We start from the raw sequence: 25,163 nt of genomic DNA on the forward strand, positions 1-25,163 counted from the left end.
ACCCCACCCCACATGGATGGCCAGAGCCCCCCACCCCCATGGGTCACCAGAGCCCCCACACATATGGGTCAGTGAAGCTCCCCTCACCTCCATTCCCACCAGGTTGCCAAAGCCCCCCTTCCCCTAGGTCACTGCTCTCCCCCCTTCCACCACACAGGTCTCCAACCCCCCTTCCACCCATGGGTCACCAAACCTCCCCCCACCCCCACCCAACGCTCACAAGTTGCCAAACCTCCCCTTGCTCCCAGGCAGCTCCCTAAACCACTCCCTCAAGCATTCACCAGAGCTCTGCCTCCACCGCTTACCTTACTACTGCTGCAGCTGCTGCCGTTTGCAGACCTGCCTGCCTGTTTGCCCCCCACCACTGCCCATCTTGCCACCACCATCACTTGCCTTGCCTTGCCCAACTCACCTGCAAGCATCATGCTACCTGTGAATGCTTCAGCGTGGCACGCACCTGCACAGAAGCATTCACGGGTAGCATGACGCTTACAAAAATATAATATAGTAAGATATCATTTCATTTCATTTGCATAAAATGGGGGAAAACACAATTCTTTTCAGGATACAGGAATGCTTTCCTAAACTTCAGTATCACAGATTACAGTTGACTTGCAGGGTAATTTTTATGGGGGGGAAATATTAGCACTTATGACTTCATGCTGAAGATGAAAAGCAGTTTTCAATTATTTGTTTTTTCATTTGGGGATCCTGTCCAGTTCAATCAATACCCTTTTATTCTAGAAGAGGTAAACAGAAATTATATACGTACTGCAATCAAAGCTAAATTATCTCAGGCTACCCAATCAGTTCATTTATACGGCAACTGTTAGAAAAGGATGTCTGTCACCTCCGATTTTAGGCTGCTAAGATCAACACAAGCTTAGCAGAAAGGACTGAATGCTCATTCTGATCAGTTAGAAGTGAAATCTTCTATTGATTTCTGTGCATCTGTGAATTTAAAATAAATAGGCATGTATTAAGGGTGCAATGATGTAGGGGTATGGAAAATAAGCATTTTTTCCTGTCCTTGGAGCAATTGTAAAAATGACAAATATCACAGCTTCCCCTACCCTAAACAGGAGTATGATAAAAACAACAGTTTATTTTCTCCTATAATGCCTCACTTCATGCATCACAGTAAACCACAGTTTACCATGAATACACTGATTTGGGCTTCTTTGCTCCTTCCCTCTAGCATGCAGATAAAACATTATTTTCTTTCTTTTTTTAAATTAATTTTTATTAACTTTTTTATGGACAAGAAAATATACATCAATCGCAGTCTCCGGAAGTGAGTGCTGCATAAAATGAAAATTAAAAACAACCAGAAAACCAACTTCCCCCACCCCTTTGCCGCAGATCACTGAACACAATAATTATATGGTAGGAATCAAAAATACCAAAAGAAGATATGGGACATAAACAAGGGCTGACAATAAATACCTCAATAATTAATACGTAGTTTCAAAACAAAACATGCGATCCATTCAGCCTTCCAAATCTGAGCGTAATAAGGCAGAGGCTATCAGGCTCCCTCTGGTTCACATAAATTATAAATAGGTACCCGACTTCAAGAAAGTTGTTTCACTTAGTGATACCTTGGGGAACTCTCAATTTAAACATTAACTTTTCCATTCCTTGTGTTTTGTTTCACTCCAAACAAACCGCAATCTGTAGTAGGGATGGGATCTGTTGGCTGGTGCTGGTTCAAAAGCATTCCAGTGATCTAACAGGCTGGTGTTGATTTGAGCTCATTCTTTGTCAATTACCCGCTACTTTTATCAATCTCTCGCAGAAAAATACTGATATTAATATTGATATTTTGAAAGGAAATATGGATAAAATTATTGTTCTTAATACTGATATTTTAGAGATATTTTAGAGATAGTCGCTGCCGAGATCACATCACTAGTGTTGTTCGACCTACACTGGCTTCCAGTTGTTTTCCGAGCCCAATTCAAGGTGTTGGTATTGACCTTTAAATCCCTACACGGTTTTGGCCCAGTTTATCTCACGGAGCGCCTTCAACGCCACCAATTATGCCGCCCGACAAGATCGGCTACACAGGGCCTTCTCTCAATCCCGCCAACAAAAACAGCCAGATTGGCGGGTACAAGAGAGAGGGCATTCTCAGTGGTGGCCCCCACTCTTTGGAACTCCCTCCCACAAGATCTCCGGCACGCCTCTTCCCTAAATGTATTTCGGAAAGCCTTAAAGACCTGGCTGTTTCAGCAGGCCTTCGGGGTATCCGGGGAGGGTTAATTGTTATAACTGTAATGCCTCCTGCCCAGTTTTAATATTGTTGTTGCAGATGTATTGTTTTTATATTATATTATCGTATTTTATTAATTGTATTTTAACAATGTTGTAAGTCGCCTAGAGTGGCCATTGGCCAGATAGGCGACAAAGAAATTAAATTTATTATTATTATTATTATTATTATTATTATTTTCAAAAATAGCTGCAGCAAATTGCTACATAAAAATCTGATCTGCAACAATAGAGAATAAGCAAATTAATGGAAATTTTGGTACCAAATCTGAACTTGGGAGAATTCTAGCACATGTAGTGAAGGTTTCCTTCTTATAAATCATGGTTTGTTTGAGTGAAAAAAACTATGACCTCCTGCTCAGACGTAACACTTAAGCCAGGGATCGTGATCTGTTCCCTCTGCATGCTAGCAGGAAGAAGCAAAGAGCCCAGCTTGTTGTGTTCATGGGAAACCATTAACTATGGTGACATGTGAAGGAGGCCAGTGTAATTAGCCAGTAGCTGTTGCATCATGCATTGTAATACAAAATATAAACTGTGTATTTAATTAAAAACTAAGTGAGATCAGAGGCTCTTGGTTGATCCTGATCTTGAGACCATACAAATGGTAGCGGGGACGTTACCTTTGGTCAACGAGTGAGCTGTGTACAACAAATTAAAAGGGCCTGTAACCAGGGCCAGCGCCAGGCATGCGCACCAGCCCTGGCACACGCATGCATATACACATACATGCCCCACCTACCTACCTTTCCCTTGGTGGATGCTGGTTGCGCTGCAGGCGCAAGCCTGCCATCAACCAAATAGCCTGAGGTTTCTCTAAGGGGTTGATGCCTCCGCCACCATCTTGGTTGATGGCACGCATGCGTGCTACGCACGCACATCCCTGCCGTCAACCAAGATGGCAGCAGAGGCATCAACCCATTAGGGAAACCTCAGCCACCATCTTGGTTGATGGCAGGCTTGCGCCTACAGCACAGCCAACATTTATATCAAGGGAGAGGTAGGTGGGGCATGCAGGCGGGTGTTGCGGGCCTGCGTGGCAGTATGGGGAGTGCCTGGGAGCTCCCTCTTGCAATCCGCGGCAGGGTCGGGAGCTGACACTGCCGTGGATCGTGGAAGGGAGCGCTACCCATCCTCCCTCCCTAAGGTGGGAACCTTCAGGGGCCCCTTCGGACCCAGGGGCCGTTGGCCAGGGCCCAACCTGGCCACCCTCCAGTGCCAGCCCTGTCTGTAACACTAGAAAAAAGTAACAATAGCCAGCAATAACATTAAGATAGGGGTAGGAACATCAGGCCCAGGGGCTGAATGTGGCCATCTAGGCCTCTTTGTCTGGCCCTTGGGGCTCTTCATATATGCATCCCCTCTCCCCAGGCCGCTTCTCTCACCGGACCTGCTTTGCACCCTGCCGGTGCTGTTGCCTGACTAGAACATGCCATTGAATTCTGATAATGCCTCTGCTCTCCTGGAGGGAGGATAGAGAGGGGTGTGTGAGTGTGAGTAGAAGCTAGCCTCCTGTATAAAGGTAAAATATACATTCATTGTTCTGCCTGCTTTTGCCTGTGGCCTCACCCATCACTGACACGTAGCCCCTAAACAGCTGACCAGAAGGGAATGCAGTGCTCAAGCTGAAAAAGGTTCCTCACCTCTGCATTAAAACAGCACTCAGCCCTGTAAAACCATAACATTATAAAAAAATATCAACAATACAGTGACCCAACTAAAATCCTTAATTATGTGAAAGCAATAGGGAACAGGTTAGTTTACAGTAAAGGCCTGCAGTGACAGGGCTTGGCATATTCAAACTGAAATAGTTCTACAAATGTGGGGCCACCACTGAGAAGGCCCACCAGCCTGATTGCTCTCATGGCATCCCCACAAATAAGGCCTCTGAAACAGGTCTCAAAACATTGGCAAGCTGATATGGGATGATAGGCAGTGGGTGCATGGATAACAGGTGAAGGAGGGTATAACTTAGGGATGGTAAGCTGTGCCCTCCTGGTGTTGTAAGTCTACAGCTCCCATCAAGCTTTGCCATTGGCTATGCTGGCTGGTGCGGATGGGACTCGGATTCCAACATCATCTGGAGGACCGCAAATCCGCCTTACCTGGTATAATTCATTGCAGAACCTGAATCAGCATAGCATAGTGAATAGAGTGTTAGACTTGGAGTGGGGGAATCTGTGTTTAAGCTGCTGTTTTAGCCAAGAAAAGTCACTGCCTGGCATTCAGCCAGTTATTCTCTCTCAGTGTAACGTACTTGATGAGGCTGTTATAAGGATAAAGGGGGATAGGCCCCTGTATGCTATCTTGATCTCCTTGGCGAGCGGTTTGGATACAAATAGAACAATAATATTATGACCGCTGGCTGATTCCTTGCAGGTACTCAGGGGTAATTGGTTGATCTTCAACAGGGAGCTAATTATCGGAAGTATCTCTCCGCTGTCTTCAGCTAACGGGAAGGGTAGAGAAACAGTGTTGAATTAGGAAGACAGAGTATCAGACAGCACACTGGATTGGAAGCAACCTGCAGGGGTCTGCCCATTACTTTGGATATCTTGCTCAGGACCAGCTGTTTTAATGCCTGCAGCAGGAGCTGATTTATATTTGTAAAGAAAACAAATATTTTAAAAACAAGTCTCCAGGACTGTCTCATCCAAAGCAAAACAGACCCTGTAATGATGTCCATGCAGCTTCTCATCACTTAGGGAAGTGGGGAGTGCTTAATGAACAACAGCAACAAAAAAGCTAAGAAAAATGTTATAATAATCCGGGACCCAACAATCACACGTTAAAACTGGGACGCGATATGTAGAATTTTGCATTTGAGGATGGGTAAATCAGGGCTGGTGATTGCCTCCATTGAAGCTTTAAATAGACCTGATGTGTAGTATTCTTTTCTGTGCTTAATAGTTGTAAATCACCAACATGCAGTGTTCTGGCAGGGATGATATTTTCACTGTTTTCAAAGGGAAATTGGCAGTGATGTGCTGGTGCGCCAAAGCACCAGTGTGGATGGGCCATGGTTATGTCAATGGAGGTTGCCTGAACGTCATATAAAATGTGACAAATGGGTTAGGTATGGAAAGTGCTATCACGTTCACAAGGGAAATGAGAAAGTTCAGGCACCGAGGTGGCAAGCTATTCCTTAGGAAGTTTCCAGGAGGAGGGTTGAGTGCTGCACTTTCTCCCTATCTTCATCCTCTTCCTGTTGTTATTATTATTTTTATTTATCTGTTGCTTTATACAATACTTAAAAGATCATTTTACCCAGGGCCAGCTCCAAAGGGTGGCCAGGTGCCCTGGGGCTACAGGGGCCCGTGAAGGGCCCCTCTACTCCCCTTCCGCGATTCGCGGCAGGATCGCTGCCATGGATCGCATGGCAAGAGCTCTGGAGCACCCACAATTCCCTTGCTCAACCTATCTTTCTCATCCTGCCATGAGGCAAGATGGTGGCAGAAGCTTCAGCCCCTTAGGGAAACCTCTGCCGCCATCTTGGTTAAGGGCAGCTCTGTGTGCACAACAGCTGAGAAAAGTCGTTTGAGCAAGGGAATGGCAGGGGCTCCAAAGCTCTCACCATGCGATCCGCGGCAGCAATCGTGCAGCAAATCGCGGAAGGGGAGCGCCTGGGCCTGGGGCAGGCTTGTGCCCAAGGGCCCTGGCATATCTGGGGCCAGCCCTGATTTTACCCCTTCTATATCCAGTCGATCACTGCACTCTGCAGGTGAGGGCCTTCTGCAGGTACCATCTTATCAACACAACACAACATAGGAAGCGGACCTTTAGGGTGTGCTACTGACTCTCTGGAATTCCCTCCCCTTAAATATTAGACACCATCTCTGTTATCTTTCCAATGCCTACTGAAGACCTTCCTTTTTCAACAAGCCTTTTAAGTAGGGACCTTAAGTAGAGGCTATACAAGCAAAGACATTGTCACAACACGTGGTACATCCTCTGCATCCCCCTTAAATAGGACTGGATGGTCATGACTACTTATTTATTATTTATTCATTACATTTATATCCTTCACGGAAGAAGCCCGGGGTGACAAAAAACAACAACACTAAAAGCATTTTAAAACATCTTAAAAACAAAAATCTTTAAGACATATTAAAACAAAACATCTTTAAAAACATACTGAAACAAATCATATTAAAAACATCTTTTTTTAAAAAAAAACCTTTAAAAACATTTTAAAAAGCAGTTCCAACACAGATGCAGACTGGGATAATGTCTCTACTTTTAAGGCTTGTTGAAAGAGGAAAGTTTTCAGTAGGTGCCAAAAAGATAACAGAGATAGTGCCTGTCTAATATTTAAAGGGAGAGAATTCCAAAGGGTAGGTGCCACTACACTAAAGGTCCGCTTCCTGTGTTGTGCAGAATGGACCTCCTGATAAGATGGTATGTGCAGAAGGCCCCCAGCTGTAGAACATAGTGATCGGATGGGTATATAAGGGGTAAGATGTTCTTTCAGGGATCCTGGTCCCAAGCTGCATAGGGCTTTGTATACCAGAGCCAGAACACTGAATTTGGCCTGGTAGCTAATGGGCAGCGGGACTTGTCTCTTGTCTTGGGACTGGGCAAGCAAGTGGGCATTCCTATGAGTAGGCTGGTTGACTGGTTCAGTCTGTTGGTACCTATGCATCCACTGTGGCAACGGAGATGACTCTGCCAGGTCCCCCAGGTTTATGATGATAAAATAACAACATCCTCCTCCTGTGAGCGTCTTGCCACTCAGACAGTTGGGGAGTACATAACAATATGATACCATTATTCTGCAAGCCAATGGAATGTAGAGAGAGGGCACTTGAAGCACTATGATGTCATGGGAGGTAGCTGAGTAGTACAGCCTAAGCTTTGCATGAAGAAGATCCCAGGTTTGTTCCCCACCATATTAAAAAAATCACAGGTATCAGGCCAAGAAAGACTACACTGAGAAAGCTGGTCTAGACCAGATAGCCAACATAGTGCCCTCCAGATATTGCTGGATTTCCAGTTCCCATCATTGCTGTCCATTAGCCATGCTGGCTAGGGCTGATGGGAGTTGTGATCCAGCAACATATGGAGGGCACCACATTATCTATCTCTGGTCTAGACAGACCTGGGATAGAAGATGGGCCAATGGTATGACACAGATTTTAAGACAGCTTCTTGTTTCCAAAATGCGCTGCTAAAGCACAACTCAATTTGTAGTTCTTTTTGTCTGACTTTTATTGATAGCAATTACAGCAGAGTCAGCATGGCATTGATTTTTGGCAAAATAATGGCAAGTTTGAGCCAGGATTGATAAGGGATGCAACTGCAGGGGGATTACAGATATGCCTAGTCAACAGTGGCTTGTGGGAAATACTTCTCATTTCTTTTTATTAAATGTTGATAAAAAATATCAGATGTGCTAATTTAACAAGTGTAGACCCCTTGACTTGGGAATTTATTATATTCTAGGAAATATTTCACATTTGTAAACAAAACAAAACACCACTTAGAGTTTTATTTAAATATTCACTATTAGGCAAAAAAACCCTTGCGGTTTAAGAATGTACCTGTAGCCAACAGATATTTCTATCATACTTTAAAAAGCAGGGAAATTGTGCAGCTATAGTGAATGCACCAGGGGAGCAGGAGACCTGAACTATTCCCCTACAAATTTGTCAAAATGCAAGCACAATTTGGGTTGATCTTTCACAGTCCAATCCACTTCCTCTGTAGCTTGGAAGAATTTGGTAACATGCTTCTGAGCATATGGTGAGTGGTGGCAACACCTGCCATCTCCAAAGATGGAGAATTACATTTTTGTATTTATTTATTTATTATTTGATTTATATCCCGCCCTTCCTCCCAGCAGGAGCCCAGGTTGTTTCTTGGTGTTCTTCTTACTTTACTTCTTTTCTGTGTTACTACTGTTTCTATGGAGAATCTAACCTAAATATTTCTCTCATTATTCATCCTAGAAATCTGTGTCAAATTTATTTTTATGATTTCAAAGCCTTTTTATTGGTCAATGTCATATGATGATAAAGATAGCCTTTTTTGTTTCAAACTGGAGGTTATGCTCTATTTCTATTTTGGGCACATTAACAGTTGAATCTGAAACTGCAGTTTGATGTAAAATCAGACGGATTACAGTATGTTGCTATTTAAGCAATGACTCTACCTGTTGGAAAAACAAATTTGGCCTGCCCAAGATGCATGTTTTCAGCCTGCTATGCTTAAACTACTCCACTTAAGGAAAGGTGGGCATGGTCAATTAAAAACATAGAGCACACCTAGAATTTTGCTAGAATATATTTCACCTCTCACTGTTTTATCTTGTGTAAACTGAGACACTCCTCATGTCCATTGGAAACTATTCTGCAGAACAGTCAGTGCCATTATTCCACAATTGTTTTTCGAGCTTTTTTCTAGTGTTGCAAAGTGTTGCTGTAGTTCACATATTAACAGAAACAGAAGCAAAAGATAGTATTTACCATAAAATACCACTAAAATTGCAAAGTAAATCAAACATATTTAAAGTGACTATTTGAACAATATCAACTGTTTTAATACAGTTGCTTCCTCCCTGCTAAAACAAGATCAGCACAGCGCATGTCTTGTTTCTGTTATTTGCACTGAATGCAGGTGTCGCCACCATTCATCATATGCTCAGAGGCACATGTTACCAAATTCTTCCAAGCTACACAGGAAGTGGATTGTACTGTGAAAGACCAACCCAAATTGAGTCAACAGATATTTCTATTAAACTTTAAAAAGCAGGGAAATTGGGCAGCTATAGTGAATGCACCAGGGGAGCAGGAGACCTGAACTCTTCTCTGAGATATTGTACTGCCCTACAAATTTGTCAAAATGCAAACACAATTTGGGTTGGTCTTTCACAAACCAATGCGCTTCCTGTGTAGCTTGGGGGAAAACACACGATTTTTTGCCTATTAGTGAATTTCTCTGCTTTTTAATCTGGGAGGTAAGAAATGGGACCCTCCACAAGTTTGCTGAGAATGGATTGATAATTTGCATGCTTATTGAGTTCAGTGGGATTTACTTCCCTGTAATCATGCTTAAGATAGATGAAACTGACCACAGGGGATAGGGAGGAGGGGGATGGGAGCAGGCAGAAGGGGGAGGGGAGGACAAGTGCAGGTTTGTTCATTTGCATGTTTATTGAGTTCAGTGGGATTTACTCCATTGCAATCATGCTTAGGATAGGTGAAACTGACCTTGGGGAGGGTTGTTAAGCAGGCATTTCTGAGTTCAGGACTATAGGTTTGGTAAGGTTTTGTTTTAAAATGAGCTTATGGGAAGCATCAGAATGGCATGGGGGGTATTTTCAATTTAACATTGCGGAATATGAAAAATGCGTGCTAGCTATAGTATACAGCCGCTCTTGTGGCTGTATAATTCCAAAGAGTGTAAATTATGGCTTGACCTGAAAATTGCATACAGCACCAGGAGATGCTTTTGGCCTCCCATGTCTGCATTTTCAATCCCCACTTTCATTCCAAAAAGGTGCCAGTTTCAAGTCCTTAGAATTGCAGAGATAATGTTGAAAATGTTACAATTTTCATAATGGCTAGCATCATTGTATATAGAGCCCATGTGGAATACTTTTGGACGGATCTGCAAGACCAGGGTTCAAATCCCCATTCAGACATTATTTATTAGATTTAGAATATAAATGTAACAAACAAACATAAACAAGCAAAGATTTCATCAGCATGTATTTTTCCTTGCACAATGGAATGTCCTTCCCCCATCCTCCCCTGTGTGCTCCCTAAATATGTTCTGGGGTTTCCCTCAACCCTCTGGAGCTGATCTGGGGATGGTGTGGGGCACACGTGGGGGAGAAGAAAAGGGAGAAATCCCTTTGCACTAGTTGAAGTTGTTCTCCTAGTGCAAGAATTTAACTGAATACCACCCATAGTGTTTTTCTCTTGTATGGTGCCTTGGGAGGGCTTTTACCTGTAAAGAGAGCTTTAAAATATATTTAGTTATTTAGTGATCAGGGAAGAACAGTTTTGCTTCAGGGAGCATGGTGAAAGCAATGCTACAAATGAGCATATACAGGTTCACTCATTTCAATCAAGGAAATCTAAAGCTATCTGCCTAATTGGTATATGCCTAGCCTAGGTACATACTCCCAGATACAGAACCCACAGTGAAAAATGTCACCGATGTTGCCATGGCTGTAGCTGCTTCCAGTCTCAAAGAAGCCCAGCTCACTCCTGCTGTCACTCTTTTTTCTCCTTCTACCCTGGTCTGAGCTTGTACCATTTTCTAAGGCAGGAGCTCAATGTGGGAGACACCAGCATTGCATCATTCTCGAGCCATCCTCTTAGCCATAAGATTACATTGCCACTTTTGGCTTCTGTAAAGCCTAATGCAGAAAGGCATGATTTAAAAAATGGGGGTATCCCCCAACATTCTCTCTTCCTTAAGCAGGAAGACACATTTTCCCTCATACATATCACTGTTCAGGCACCAGAAAGCCTCAACCCCCCTGTGGATACTTTATATCCTTAAGGGACCACAGCTAGAGCTGGTCTTTTAAAACCTGTTACTATCACTCTTTCTTGGGCAAATACTGCTGACACCATAAGTTACTCTTTCAACCTTTGTTTACCTTTTGCCAACATATGTGTTCTTTGTGATAGTCAGCCAAAAACCAGGCATGTGTCTAAGACAAACAGATTTATTCAATGGAAGTTATAAATGTTATGGTTATGTTATGGTTTAAATGTAAACAAGAATACTTCAAACTCAAGTTCTCAAAGCATCTGGTCACAGATGAATGTTCCTTAGCTCCCTATAAGCTACACTCACGGTTTTCCTCAAATACTAGAAATAAACTTTGCTTCTCTAACCCTCTATTAACCTCCCTTCCAAAAACCAACCCTCTCTTCCCAAGATCAAGCCCTGCATCTCATCCCTGTGCCCTGTCAAGTGTAACCACCCTCCATTTGCTCAGCCAATCAGCATGCAGCATTCACAAACATTCCAACTCACTCCTCCCCCTCCCTTCACTCTACTTATCATTTTTAAACCTATGCTAGCATATATTATAACATTGGAACATAACAGAGGGGATATTTATTCATTTATCCATTTTATTTATATACCTTTATTTATATCCTCCCAAAGGAGCCCAGGGTGGCAAATAACAAGTGATAAACAATAAAAACATCTTTAAAATATTACATCTTAAAAACATCTTAAAAAGCAATTCCAGCACAGATGCAGACTTGGATAAGGTCCCTACTTAAAAGGCTTGTTGAAAGAGGAAGGTCTTCAAAAGGCACCAAAAGACAATACAGATGACACCTGCCCCTAATATTAAAGAGGAGGGAATTTCAAAGTGTTGGTGCCACTACACTAATGCTGTGCAGAACGGACTTCCTATGCTGTGCAGAACGGACCTCCTGATAAGATGGTATTTGCAGGAGGCCCTCGGCTGCACAGTACAGTGATTGAGTGGGTATATAAGGGCAAAGGTGGCGAGCATTGAAAAGCAAATTATTTTAAGCAGTTTTGCTAGAGTAGAGTATTTTAGACCATTTCATCCTCTGACAAAGGCTGGACTAATGAGTGGCTGAAACGCACTTGGCTTTTGTCAGAATAAATACATATTTTTTGAGCATTTTGAGGTTTCCCCTCTCTTCTTCTTTTCTTCCCTGGGTATATAAGGGGTAAGATGATTTTTCAGAATTAAATAAAATAGGATAGAACAGATAGCCAGAAAATGTTAGTGGTTGTCAATCTCCTGCTACATCATTGCCATTCCCCCTAGCAGCCCTAATCGGTGTCCCCACCAGTATGCCACTGAATACAAGTTAGTGAAAATCACATGTGGGGAGAGGGCTGATGCATTCACATCCTTGTGGGCTTCCCATAGGCATCTGGTTGGCCACTCTGAGGAAGGATGGTGGACTAGCTGGCCCTCTGGCCGGATCCATCAGCCAGGCTCCTCTTATATTCTTATGTTCCTGTGGTGGAAGCAGAGTAGCAACATCTTCTCGATCTGTTCCTGACAAATACAGGCCAAGATTGCCATCTTTATTCCAGGTGGCAGGAAGGTGGTGAGAATATAGTTCTTACAGCTCTTTGGATTACTTACTTCTTGTGTTTCCAAAGTTTAAGCTGAACCCTTGGGTCAGGCTGTGCATGTAACTAGATTTGTATTTACATTTAGCTTTCCTGCCAGGTAATGATGGAAGTCTCTGTCAGTTATGGTTCTTTCAGTTTCTTATTTTTTCCAATCTTAAATTAAGTTCTCCACATTTCTGCAGCAATTTACATATTTTTAAAAATCCTCATGAAAATTCTTCAGCATTTTAGTGCGAATTCTCCTAATAAACACATTTTATATACAGTTTTGATGTAATATTTTCACAAATATGTTCATTTTTATGCACATTTTCCCTTAAAATATGCATTTTTATAAACATTGTTTGGCTAGAGAACTGCATGGCAGAATTCGGGTATGTGTGGATTTTGAAGGATGGCTGTGTTTCAGTTTTCATGTTATTTTAGAAAGTGCAAATTTGCTAAATTCGACTTTAAATGCAAACTGAATTGAATTTCTCTTCGATCCTTACTGCTGGGGCAAGTAATGATGAAGACTCTTGCTCATATTTGTTAGTATATGCCTTGCTGCATTTCCCCCCAAATCTGACTTTATTTTACAGAATTAGAAACCCAGGGCTTATCCACATGGGAGCATTACTTCATGCTAAAGACTCTGTTTTTACCTCCATTTTCTATTTGCACCGTCCACAGTAAGGGCTCAAAGCCAGCTGCAAACACAGTGTTTTCTATTCACACTGAGGGGAAGGATAAATCACACAGTTTCCTAATGATCACACCATCTAACATTTTCACACCCTCTAGTTGCTTGGTAACCGAGCATGCTCAGTTTGTTCTACCAGCTGCAGTAGGTTCCATTAAAAAAACAACTCAGAAGTGCAATTATTTGTATTTTCACTGGTATGATACAGCTGAAATACAAACCTTTGTTTGAGCAATGTTATGCTTTTGCGCACAAGCTAGTGGGAAAAGAAAAATAATGGCACCATTTGCAGCAACATAAAAAAGACCAGCAGAATGGAGGAGGGCAGCTGCTTGTCAGCCCACAGGAAATGAAATGAAAGAAGGGAGGAGAAGATAGTGGGTGTGGAGAGGGAAACAATTGACACACCCACCTAAAAGCATCAGAGCAAAGCTTCTGCAAGCACCAGAGATACAGAGTGAAGACTTTTTTCCCTACACTTTTTTTTTCAATTAATTTTTATTCAAATTTTCAAAACCAAAACAATACAAAAAGAAAAAACACAAATCAATAACTAATACAATAAAAAAAGAAAAATATATAAAAATATTGACTTCCGATTTGTCGTAGTTCAGCTATAAATCTATAATATATAACAAACCTGTCTCCTAATAGATTATAAAATCACCTTCCTCCAGCGGTTATCTTAATTGGTTTCAAATCTCATTAACCTCATATCATTTTATTCTTCCACAAAAAGTCAAAGAGAAGTTTCCAATCCTTGAGATATATGTCCATCAATTTTTTTTCTAGATAAACATGTCAATTAATCCAACTCATCAAGTCTACTAAGTCCAGTAATTTCAAATCGCTCTTCTTCCATTATCCGTATTGGTTCCATCTTCCATCTTTACGCACCCAATAATCTTGCTGTCATAGTCATATAATAAGAGTCTGATAGGAATTTCCTTTATCACAGATATTTTCTTGCCATCAATTCTGAACGTGTCACTGAAGTATTGTTGCAAAGCAGCATCTATGTTCCTCTTTTTTACATTATACACTAGCACATCTCTTGAAGATTTTTCCATTGACACAAAACAGGGATTAATTCTGTTAACTTTCTCCATTTCAAGTTCCATCAAATCCTTCCAGTCCAGGAATTTTTTTGAACCGATAATATCTTTATCTCCAATTTCTTCAATTCCTTCAGGGACAGCGCTGAGTTCCAAACCGTAATATTTGTCTCCAGGATCCATCACAGCCAGGAAATCCAAATCTTTTTCCATGTCCATATTTAATCCAATCTCCATAGTTTGAACCTTGCCTTTAATTTCTCTTTCATCCTTTTTTGGTTTTCCAGATCTATCTTTATTCTCCTTTCTCATAGAATCCTGAATTTCTTTCAGCTCCTGTCTCATTTCGGCAAATTCAATTCTCAACGCTTGACTATTATTTCTCAGTTCTTGTTTTATTGACTTAATCCCATTCATTATTTTCTGAAACATGTCTAAAGATAAAGTCCCTTCTTGTACCTCCATGATCTTCTTAATTGTCATTCTTAAAGCCAAAGGAACAAAACTCCTTCAATTTTCAATGTCCCAAGCAAAGAGCAGTTTATTTCTTTATCCAGTTACAAAGGAGTTAATCTTTCAAACCAACTGGCGTCACACTCTAGACAGCCCTTATCTCTTATATGCCCAGAAGTGCAAAAACAGCTTTAGTTCACAGCGTCCGAATAACTAGTAGCAGAAAGAATGAGCAGATTCGTCAAAAAAAAAAAGTAGATCAGAAAAAATAGTCCCAGACATATATTACACAGAAGTCTTATAAATCAAAAAGATTTTTCTTTTCTCTTCCAATCGGAAACCCCTCATCTGTTGTAATCTTTATAATGCTATTTTCCATGTCAGCTTTTTGCAATAAAAAAAAGATAGGCTATTTTTATTTTCTTCCCCCTTAGTTCCGTGAGTAAAAGAGAAGGAAAGTTTTTACTCACCCAGGTTATCTTAATTGCTGGTTCTTTGACAAATCTCTTTAGCTGTATAGATAAGAAAGTAATAAGCGTAGACTTGCCTGTTAGTCCGTCTTTCTTTAAAGAAAAAAAACAGATCACTTATTCAGCTGAGCTAGCTATAAATCCTCGCTCCGTCCGAGCTGCTGGAAGACCTTCTTTCACAGACAATTCTGACGAATTCCAGTCTCCAACAATCACAACAAAGCTGTGTGGGAAATCTCACATTTCTTCCTTATCCGGAAGAAATTATCCCCAGTCAAAAAAGACCCTTCTGACTGGATTTAAAGCTGAAAAAGTTTCATCCAAGACGGGAGCCCGTCTCAGAAGCTGCACAGGCGGAGGGATCCTCCTGGGAAGTCCCCCTACACTTTTCTTATTATCAGTGGATTGGGTTAGTATGGATTTACAGGGGGAAAACTGTGTGATAGCTTCTGTTTTCTGGTAATGTCGTGTAAATCAGGCTAATTAAAAGGAGATGTGAGTAGCACCAGACACACAGTGAACCAATGTGTAGATGATTCAGGGATGTGTTTGTGTGTGTGACTGTGTGTGTGATATTTTCTCTTTGTGCTTTGCCCCTTCATTCTCTGTCATATACTCCCCCATTCACATCACTCACACATTACTCATAGGCACATGCTATGCGCACACATCATGCACATACCACTCTCTCACATACATGGGCATGCACACACACACACACATATACTGAAGGAGGGCTGTAGCTCAGTAGTAGACTGCATGCTTTGCATGCAAAAAGTCTCAGAATTAATCCGCAGCATCCCCAGGAAGGGCTAAGAACAATCCTGTCTGAAACCCCAGAGAGTCACTGCCAGTCAGTAAAGGCAGTAATGAGCTAGATGGATGAATGGTCTGATTCAGTATAATGGTCTGATTCGGTCTGATTCGGCACACATACACACAAGTCTATAGCCTATTGAAGTTTGGTATATATATACGGTAGCAGCAGAGTGCAGAAATGAATAGTCTGATAAGACTAGTGGTTGAAAGAAACTTAAGGTTTATCATTACTGGGAAATAACGCCATTCTGAGCACACACATACATGGAGCCATTATGGAGTCATAAGGTTAACATTCACACACACTGTCTAACACTAGCTAAAAGGAAGGAGGTGAAGCCTGAGAAAAGCAATGTGCATATCAACAAGTGGCTATTTTAAAGAATGAATCAGTGAGGGAAGAATAAGTTCCCTTTCTGTCTATCACCCCTCCTCCAGTTCAGATTGCTTGTTACAAGCATTGGTGCTTTATTCCCAACATGACCAACCTGGGTCCAACTCTGGAATAGTGTTGCCTTCCCTCTCTGAGACTGAGACTCTTCCTAACAACAGTGTATGTGATGACCCCATCTGGCCCTCAACTTCTGAGCAGTTGGAATGCTTACAAGCATTCCATAAATCCAGCGGATAAGGAGGGCTTGTTTCAATCAGCTGAAACTAGAGTGCTAAGAGTCAATGACTAAAGAGGTTTCAAAGACTGCAGATGCATTTCCCTCGTTTTCTTCTGCTTTTCTTGTGTTTATCTTAAGAGTAGGGGGGGAAATATCAGCAGTATCATTAAATGTTCTGCATATTTACATGTCACATACTTTAACTGGATGCTTCATTCATTCCTCTCTATGACCATCGCAAATGCCCTGGCAGAGAGGGGGTGCTTAACAAATGCTTTTCCTCCTTTGCACATCCCTTCCCTCTGCTGAGCCCTTCCCCCAGTTCCACATCCAACATGTATTACCCAGGAAAGCGGGAGAAAGCGTTTGGTGGGAAAGTTTGCAAAGGAAAGTAGTGGGTGTCAAGAAAGTTAAACCCTCCTTCCTACTATTTCTGCCCTGTAAATCCCCCCCCCGATTTGCATATCAGCAGCAAATACCGGATTGGACATCTTGCCCAAACATTTTGTATGCAAGGGATCCTTGTTGCCAGGAGATGCTGGAATCTTTGTGTGGCTGTGTGAACCATTGAACTGTGGGCAACAGTCTACTCAGCGAAGAACCTTCTAGGCCAGATGTGGGGTACCTTTGGCTCTCTAGATGTTGCTGAACTACAGCTTCCATTATCCCTGAATATTTGTTGAAGCTGATGGGAGTTGTAGTTCAGTAACATCTGGAAGGCCACAGGTTCCCACTCCTGTTCTAGGCTGAGGCTGCATTCACGCATACATTTAAAGCACACAACTTCCCCCAAAGAATCCTGGGAACTGTTGTTGGTTAAGGGTGCTGGGAATTGTAGCTCCATGAATGGCAAACTGCAGCTCCCAGGATTCTTTGGGGGAAGTCATGTGCTTTAAACGTGTTTTTACAGTATGGTGTGTGTGTAAGCAGCCTGTCTTCGCTCACTCAGGCTGACTATTGCATCTTCCTGGGCAGGGTGCCTTATCCAGCTGAGCCTTGCTTGAGCAACTGCCTGAGCTCAGGTGTCTTTCTCGCCTTAGTCTTCAGTTCTGACTCCAGGCTTGTTCTCTGGTCCTGGCTCCTAATTTACCCTCTGATCCTCATTGTTCATTGGTTCCATGAGGACGACCCATAGCTCAGTGGAAGATCATCTGCTTTGCATATAGAAGGTCCCAGGTTCAATCCCTTGTGTGAAGCCGTGGAGAGTCACTGCAAGTCAGTGTAGGCAGTACTGAACTAGATGGACCAGTGGTCTGACCTGGTATAAGGCAGCTTCCTCTGTTCCTGTGTCCTGTCTCCCGGTTCCCAGGTCCTGACTCTCTCCAGACTGCTGCCCACAGCTCAGCCCTAACCATGATTTCCCTTCATTTCCACAGAAGCTAATAATAAATAATAATAATAATAATAAATAAAATTTTATTTAGCAGACGCCCATCTGTCCGACTGAACGGACACTCTGGGCGACGTACAATATAAAATACAATATAAAATACAATCTGCTCATATTCATAATCATCACATTATTAATATCATAACATCTCATCTGAAGACCATCTTACATTAATACAGTGTAAAACCTAACCCACCCCAGAGATCCCATAGGCCTGCCTGAGGAGCCAGGTCTTCAAGGCTCGGCGAAAAGTCAACAGGGAGGGGGCATGCCGAAGGTCAAAGGGAAGTAAGTTCCAGAGGGTGGGGGCCACGATCGAAAAAGCCCTCTCCCTGGTCCGCACCAACCTAGCTGTCTTAGTCGGTGGGACCGAGAGAAGGTCCTGTGAGGCTGATCTTGTTTGGCGGCATATTTGGTGATACTGGAGGCGCTCCTTCAGATAAACTGGGCTGGAACCGTATAGAGTTTTAAAGGTTAAAACCAACACCTTGAATTGGGCCCGGTATACAACTGGCAACCAGTGTAATTCAATCAACACTGGGGTGATATGATCGCGGCGGCGGGTCTGCTTTATTAAGCGTGCCGCCGCGTTTTGTACCAGCTGGAGTTTCCGGACCGTCTTCAAGGGTAACCCCACGTAGAGCGCATTACAGTAGTCTAATCGAGAGGAGATCAGGGCATGTATCACTCGTGGGAGCAGATGTATGGGAAGATAGGGTCGCAGCCTCTGTACTAGATGAAGTTGGTACCAAGCTGCCCGGCTCACTGCAGAAACCTGAGCCTCCATAGACAGCTGGGAGTCCAAGATGACCCCGAGACTGCGGACCTGGTCCTTCAGGGGCAAACTCACCCCATTAAGTATCAGGTCAAAATCACCCAACCTTCCCTTGTCCCCCACTAGTAATACCTCAGTCTTATCGGGGTTCAGCCTGTTCTCTCCCATCCATCCACTTACGGACTCCAGGCACTTGGACAAGGTATCCACAGCCAACTCTGGTGAAGATTTAAATGAGAGATAGAGCTGCGTGTCATCCGCATATTGGTGACACTGCAGCCCAAAACTCCTGATGATGGCTCCCAGCGATTTCATATAAATGTTAAATAGCATGGGAGAGAGGATGGAACCCTGTGGCACACCACAGTTGAGGGGCCAAGGGTCTGAAACCTCATCCCCCAACACTACCCGTTGATATCTACCGGAGAGATAGGAACGGAACCACTGTAAAACAGTGCCTCCTATTCCCAGTCCCTCCAGGCGACTCAACAGGATACCGTGGTCGACGGTATCGAAAGCCGCTGAGAGGTCCAGGAGGACGAGGAAGGTATGTTCTCCCCTATCCAACGCCCTCCTCATATCATCCACCAGAGCAACCAAGGCTGTTTCAGTTCCGTGTCCAGTCCTGAAGCCCGACTGGAAAGGATCTAAATAATCTGCTTCCTCCAAGTGTGTCTGTAGCTGCTTTGCCACCACACGCTCAATTACCTTGCCCAAGAACGGTAAATTGGAGACTGGGCGAAAGTTGTTTAAATCTTGGGGATCCAAGGAGGGCTTTTTCAGAATAGGTCTTATCACTGCCTCCTTGAGGGGCAATGGCATTACACCCTCCTCCAAGGATGCATTTACCATTGCCTTGATCCCATTGCCCAGTCTCTCTTTACAGCTCATAACGAGCCATGAAGGGCAAGGATCAAGTAAGCAAGTGGTTGGTTTTACAGTAGAGAGCACCTTGTCCACTTCATCAGAGAGAAGAGGCTGAAACCGATCCCAGCAGACCGGATTGCAACTTATCAAAGCACTGTGCTGCACGCATGCCTTTTAAAACCTAGGATTTAACAAACCTAGTAAATGTCTTGGATGGAAACTCCTGCTGAGCATCATTAAAATGCCAAGAAATATTTGTTTGTTGTCCACAATTGGAGCTGCTCTTGGTTTTCTGGCAACAAGGACAACACTTTTCAAAATGATTAACTGTACTTTGTGGGGCGGGATGTGTGTGATTGAGTCAATTGTGCATTGATGAATAGCTTTAAGGCTCAAACATCAACCATAGTGGGAGTCTGTAAATATAGAAGGACTAAGATCATAAAAGCCTTGGAAGTTAACAATCAGCAATGGCAGACTGCTGGGAAATTACCTATAACCAAGCTTACAATATACATGAAATCCAAACATAGAGCACCCCCCAATAGATGGTGTCCAGTTTCTGGTTAAAGACCTCCAGTGAATTCCCAGCTTGGTAACTGTTGATCAGGAAAAACATATAAAGGCATGTGGGAGATATACTGGTCAATGGTACACTTACTAGGCATACTGGACCAAGTCTCTCAGATTGCATTTTGAACTTAAACTCATTCTTGGAATGAGCTGGCTCCTAGACACTGCTGCTATGGCTTTGTTCTCAGTCGGCCATAATACGCAGAGGTATTCTCTGACATGAGCATGACTTGCATAGTAAAATATCAGCACTCTTTCCTCATGTACTCATTTACCCTTTTGACTGAGATTCAAAGCTTTCTCAAACTGTTCAGCAACAATCAAGACTGCTTTGATTTGATTAGCACAGGATGATGGTGATTTATTCATTAAAATCATTTGTATACTGCTTTTCATTCAGTGAAAACCAAAGCAGTTCACAACAATCAAAATTGCAGTAATACAATAATAGAACATTCCAATAGAACATTCAATCAGCACTGACACCAGGCACAAACTGAAGGTACTGAAGAACTAGTATTAGTGGCTGGGGAATGTCTGGGCAAAAAGGCAAGTCTTTAATTGACAGCAAAAGCATGCTACTATTGGTGCCCACCTAATCTCCAAAGGGAAGCTGTTCCATAGGCCCATTGATGATAGCTATGAGATGAACTTCAGCAGGCCATGGCACAAGTCAACTGTCTTGTCCTGCAGACCTTAGTAAAATGGGCCGTTCTCTGTGGGGGAAGGCATTCTGTTGGGTAATTGGGCACAAGTTGCTTAGGCTTTATAAGCTAATTTTGTTGTTGTTGTGTGCGTTCAAGTCAATTATGACTTATGGTGACCCTATGAATCAGTGACCTCCAACAGCATTTGTTGTAAACTACCCTGTTCAGATCTTGTAAGTTCAGGTCTGTGGCTTCCTTTATGGAATCAATCCATCTCTTGTTTGGTCTTCCTCTTTTTCTACTCCCTTCTGTTTTTCCCAGCATTATTGTCTTTTCTAGTGAATCATGACTTCTCATTATGTGTGATATGATAACCTTATTTTCATCATTTTAGCTTCTACTGATAGTTCTGGTTTAATTTGTTCTAACACGCAGTTATTTGTCTTTTTTGCAGTCCATGATATCCACAAAGTTCTCCTCCAAGACCACATTTCAAATGAGTTGATTTTTCTCTTATCCACTTTTTGACTGTCCAACTTTCACATCCATACATAGAAATCGGAAATACCATGGTCTGAATGATCCTGACTTTAGTGTTCAGTGATACATCTTTGCATTTGAGGACCTTTTCTAGTTCTCTCATAGCTACAGTCCTAACCTTCTAATTTCTTGATTATTGTCTCCATTTTGGTTAATCACTATGCCAAGGTATTGATAATCCTTGACAAATTCAGTGTCCTCATTGTCAAGTGTAAAGTTACATAAATCTTCTGTTGTCATTACTTAGTCTTGTTGACTTTCAGCTGTAGTCCTGCTTTTGTGCTTTCCTCTTTAACTTTCATCAGCATTCGTTTCAAATCATTACTGGTTTCTGCTAGTAGTATGGTATCATCTGCATATCTTATATTGATATTTTTCCCTCCAATTTTCACACCTCCTTCATCTTGGTCCAATCCTGCTTTCCATATGATAAGTTTTGCATATAAATAGATAAAATACACCCATTTCACACCTTTTCCGATGGGGAACCAATCGGTTTCTCCATATTCTGTCCTTACAGTAGCTTCTTGTCCAGAGTATAAGTTGTGCATCAGGACAATCAGATGCTGTGGCACTCCCATTTCTTTTAAAGCATTCCATAGTTTTTCATGATCTACACAATCAAAGGCTTTGCTGTGATCTATAAACCACAGGGTGATTTCCTTCTGAAATTCCTTGGTCATTCCATTATCCAACGAATATTTGCAATATGATCTCTGGTACCTCTTCCTTTTCTAAATCCAACTTGGACATCTGGCATTTCTGGTTCCATATATGGTAAGAGCCTTTGTTATAGAATCTTGAGCATTACTTTACTTGCACGGGATATTAAGGCAATAGTTCGATAATTGCTGCATTTCCTGGGATCCCCTTTCTTTGGAATTGGGATATATATTGAACTCTTCCAGTCTGTTGGCCATTGTTTTATTTTCCATATTTGTTGACAAATTTTTGTCAAAATTTGGACAGATTCCGTCTCAGTAACTTGTAGCAACTCTATTGGTTTGCATTTGTTCCTGGTGATTTGTTTCTTCCCAGTATTTTAAGAGCAGCTTTCATCTCACATTCTAAAATTCCTCCGTGAATGAATCTGTCATCCTGGCATCTCTTTTATAGAGGTCTTCAGTGTATTGCTTCCATCTTCCTTTTATTTTATCTCGGTCAGTTAGTGTGTTCCACTGTTGATTATTCAACACCCCTACTCTTGATTTAAATTTCCCTTTAATTTCTCCAACCGTTTGGAATAGGGCTCTTGTTCTACCTTTTTTGTTACCTTCTATTTCTATACAATAACTATTTTAATAGTTCTTTTTGTCCCTATGTACTAGCTGCTGTATCATTGCATTTAGGGTTCTAACCTTGTTTCTATCTCCTTTTGCTTTCCTTCTTTCTTTAACCATTTTAAGAGTTTCTTCAGCCATCCATTGAGGTCTTTCTCTCTTTTTAACTAGAGGTATTGTCTTTTTGCATTCTTCCCTGATAATGTCTTTGACTTCAATCCATAGTTCTTCTGGTTCTCTGTCAAATCTGTTCCTTATTTGATCTTTATATTCTTCTGGGATGTTATTTAAACTGTATTTTGGCATTATGATTGCTTTGATTTTCTTTAGCTTTACTCTGATTTTCGATACAACCAGTTCATGATCTGTACCACAGTCTGCTCCTGGTCTTGTTTTTGCAGAAAGTATGGAACTTCTCCATCTTCTGTTACCAATTATATAATCAATTTGATTCCTATATTGACCATTTGGTGATGTCTACATGTACAGTCGTCTTTTTGGTTACTCAAAAAATGTGTTTGCAAGAAACAAATTATTGGCTTCACAGAATTTGGTTAGTCTTTCTCCTGCTTCATTTCTATCTCCTAAGCCCCATTTCCTCACAATTTATAGTTCTTCTCTGTTCCCTGCTTTTGCATTCCTGTCCACCATGATTATCAGAACATCCTGTTTTGGTACGTGATCAATTTCTTCTTGTACTTCTGCATAGAACCTTTCCAATTCCTCTTCTTCTGTGTTTGCCGTTGGAGCGTAGACTTGGATGATGGTTATGTTAATAGGTTTCCCATTAAATTTCATTGATATCACTCGCTCAGACCTTGTGTTATAGCTCTTAATTGCTTTTGCTTCATCACTTCTCACTATTAAAGCAACCCCGTTTCTTCTTAATTTCTCATTTCCTGCATAAAATATTTTGTAGTTGCCCAATTGAAAATGTCCCATTCCTGTCCATTTTAATTCACTCACACCAAGTATTGTAATGTTGATGCATTCCATTTCTCGCTTAACGATTTCTAACTTTCCTTGGTTCATGCTTCTCACATTCCATGTTCCTATTGTGTACATCGTACAACTCCGGACTCTCCTTCCACATCTGTGCGCATCAGCTTCTGGGCTTCCTTTCGGCTTTGACCCAGCTGCGTCATTACTCACAGCGCTACTCGTACTTGTCCTTTGTTCTTCCCCAGTAACTCACTGAGTGCCTTCTGACCCCGGGGGTCTCATCTTCCAGCACTATCTCGTGTTGCATTTTGGATACTCTGTTCACAGGGTTTTCATGGTAAGAGATATTCAGAGGTGGTTTACCACTGCCTTCCTCTGAGTTTGGATGCATCTTAGTTTGGTGTTTCAGCTTTGACCATTCCGCCTTGGGTGATCCTGCTAGGAGTCCAGCCTCTTGATCTAGACTCTTGACAGCATTGCTCTCAGCTTCTTCGACACACTCAACCCCCCTCACCATATTAAGGTGTGCATCCTAGAGGAGGTTATAAGCTAATTTTAAAAATGCCAAGTTTAAGTTTTTTATATATATAAAGAAATAAAAAACGTTAAACTTGGCTCAATAGTTAATTATTAGTCAGTGTAATTTTTTTCAGCACAGGTGTCATATGTGCATGGGAGGGAGCCCCATTTAGCAACTGGGCTGCTAAATTCTGCACTAGCTGCTGCTTCCAAACCAACCTTAAGGGTGGCCCCACATGGAGTATTAGTTCAGGATGCAACTGCAAACAAATCTTTGTTCTCCATGTGCAATTTGAATGATTCCAAGATTCCTTTCTGCAGAATTAGATTTAAATTATGCCTTAAATCTTAGAAATATGGTGCTGGATGGGGTCGCACTCCCCCTGAAGTCTCAGGTTCGCAGTATAGGTGTACTACTGGACTCAGCTTTGAATTTTGAGGCCCAGATTACTGCTGTGTCCAGGAGCACATTTGCCCAATTAAAACTGGTGCGCCAGCTGCGCCCGTTCCTGGATCTGCCTGATCTGACTAGGGTGATGCATGCCTTGGTTACATCCTGCTTAGACTACTGTAACGCGCTCTACGTGGGGCTGCCTTTGAAGACTGTTTGGAAACTTAAATTGATACAAAGAGCTGCAGCCAGAGTGCTAACCGGGGCTGGTTACAGGGATCATACAACCTCCCTGTTACAACAGCTCCACTGGCTGCCAATTTGTTTCCGGTCACAATTCAAAGTGCTGGTTTTGACCTACAAAGCCCTATACGACTGAGGTCCAGGCTATTTGGCAGATCGTATCTCCCTACATGAACCTGCCTGGGATTTGAGATCTTCAGGTGAGGCCCTTCTTGTGCTCCCCACACCTTCGCAAGTACATATGATGGGGACACAAGATAGGGCCTTTTCGGTGGCCGCCCCTAGGCTATGGAACTCCCTCCCAAGTGAGGTGCGATTAGCTCCCTCCTTGCTGTCTTTCCGGCGACAAGTAAAGACTGTTTTATTTCAACGGGCATTTGGGATAGAGAACGACTAGGATTAAGTGTCCTAGGATTGGTGACTACATTATATGGTTATTTTAAATTGCCTGCTGTTTTTAACGTATGTTTTATGGTTTTAATTTTTCTCAAAGTTTAATTCTATTTTTAATTGTATACTTTGTATGTTTTAATGGTGTGT

General features: G+C 42.2%; 1 protein-coding gene across 4 annotated transcripts in view; it reads left to right on the forward strand.

Moving 5' to 3' along the window:
• ESR2 (estrogen receptor 2) overlaps positions 1–25,163 on the forward strand; it is a 96,070-nt gene that overhangs the window by 39,829 nt on the left and 31,078 nt on the right. The gene's annotated exons all lie outside the window — the stretch shown is intronic.

Source organism: Rhineura floridana, chromosome 2, assembly GCF_030035675.1.
Source record: "Rhineura floridana isolate rRhiFlo1 chromosome 2, rRhiFlo1.hap2, whole genome shotgun sequence".
NCBI classification, from domain to species: Eukaryota; Metazoa; Chordata; class Lepidosauria; order Squamata; family Rhineuridae; genus Rhineura; species Rhineura floridana.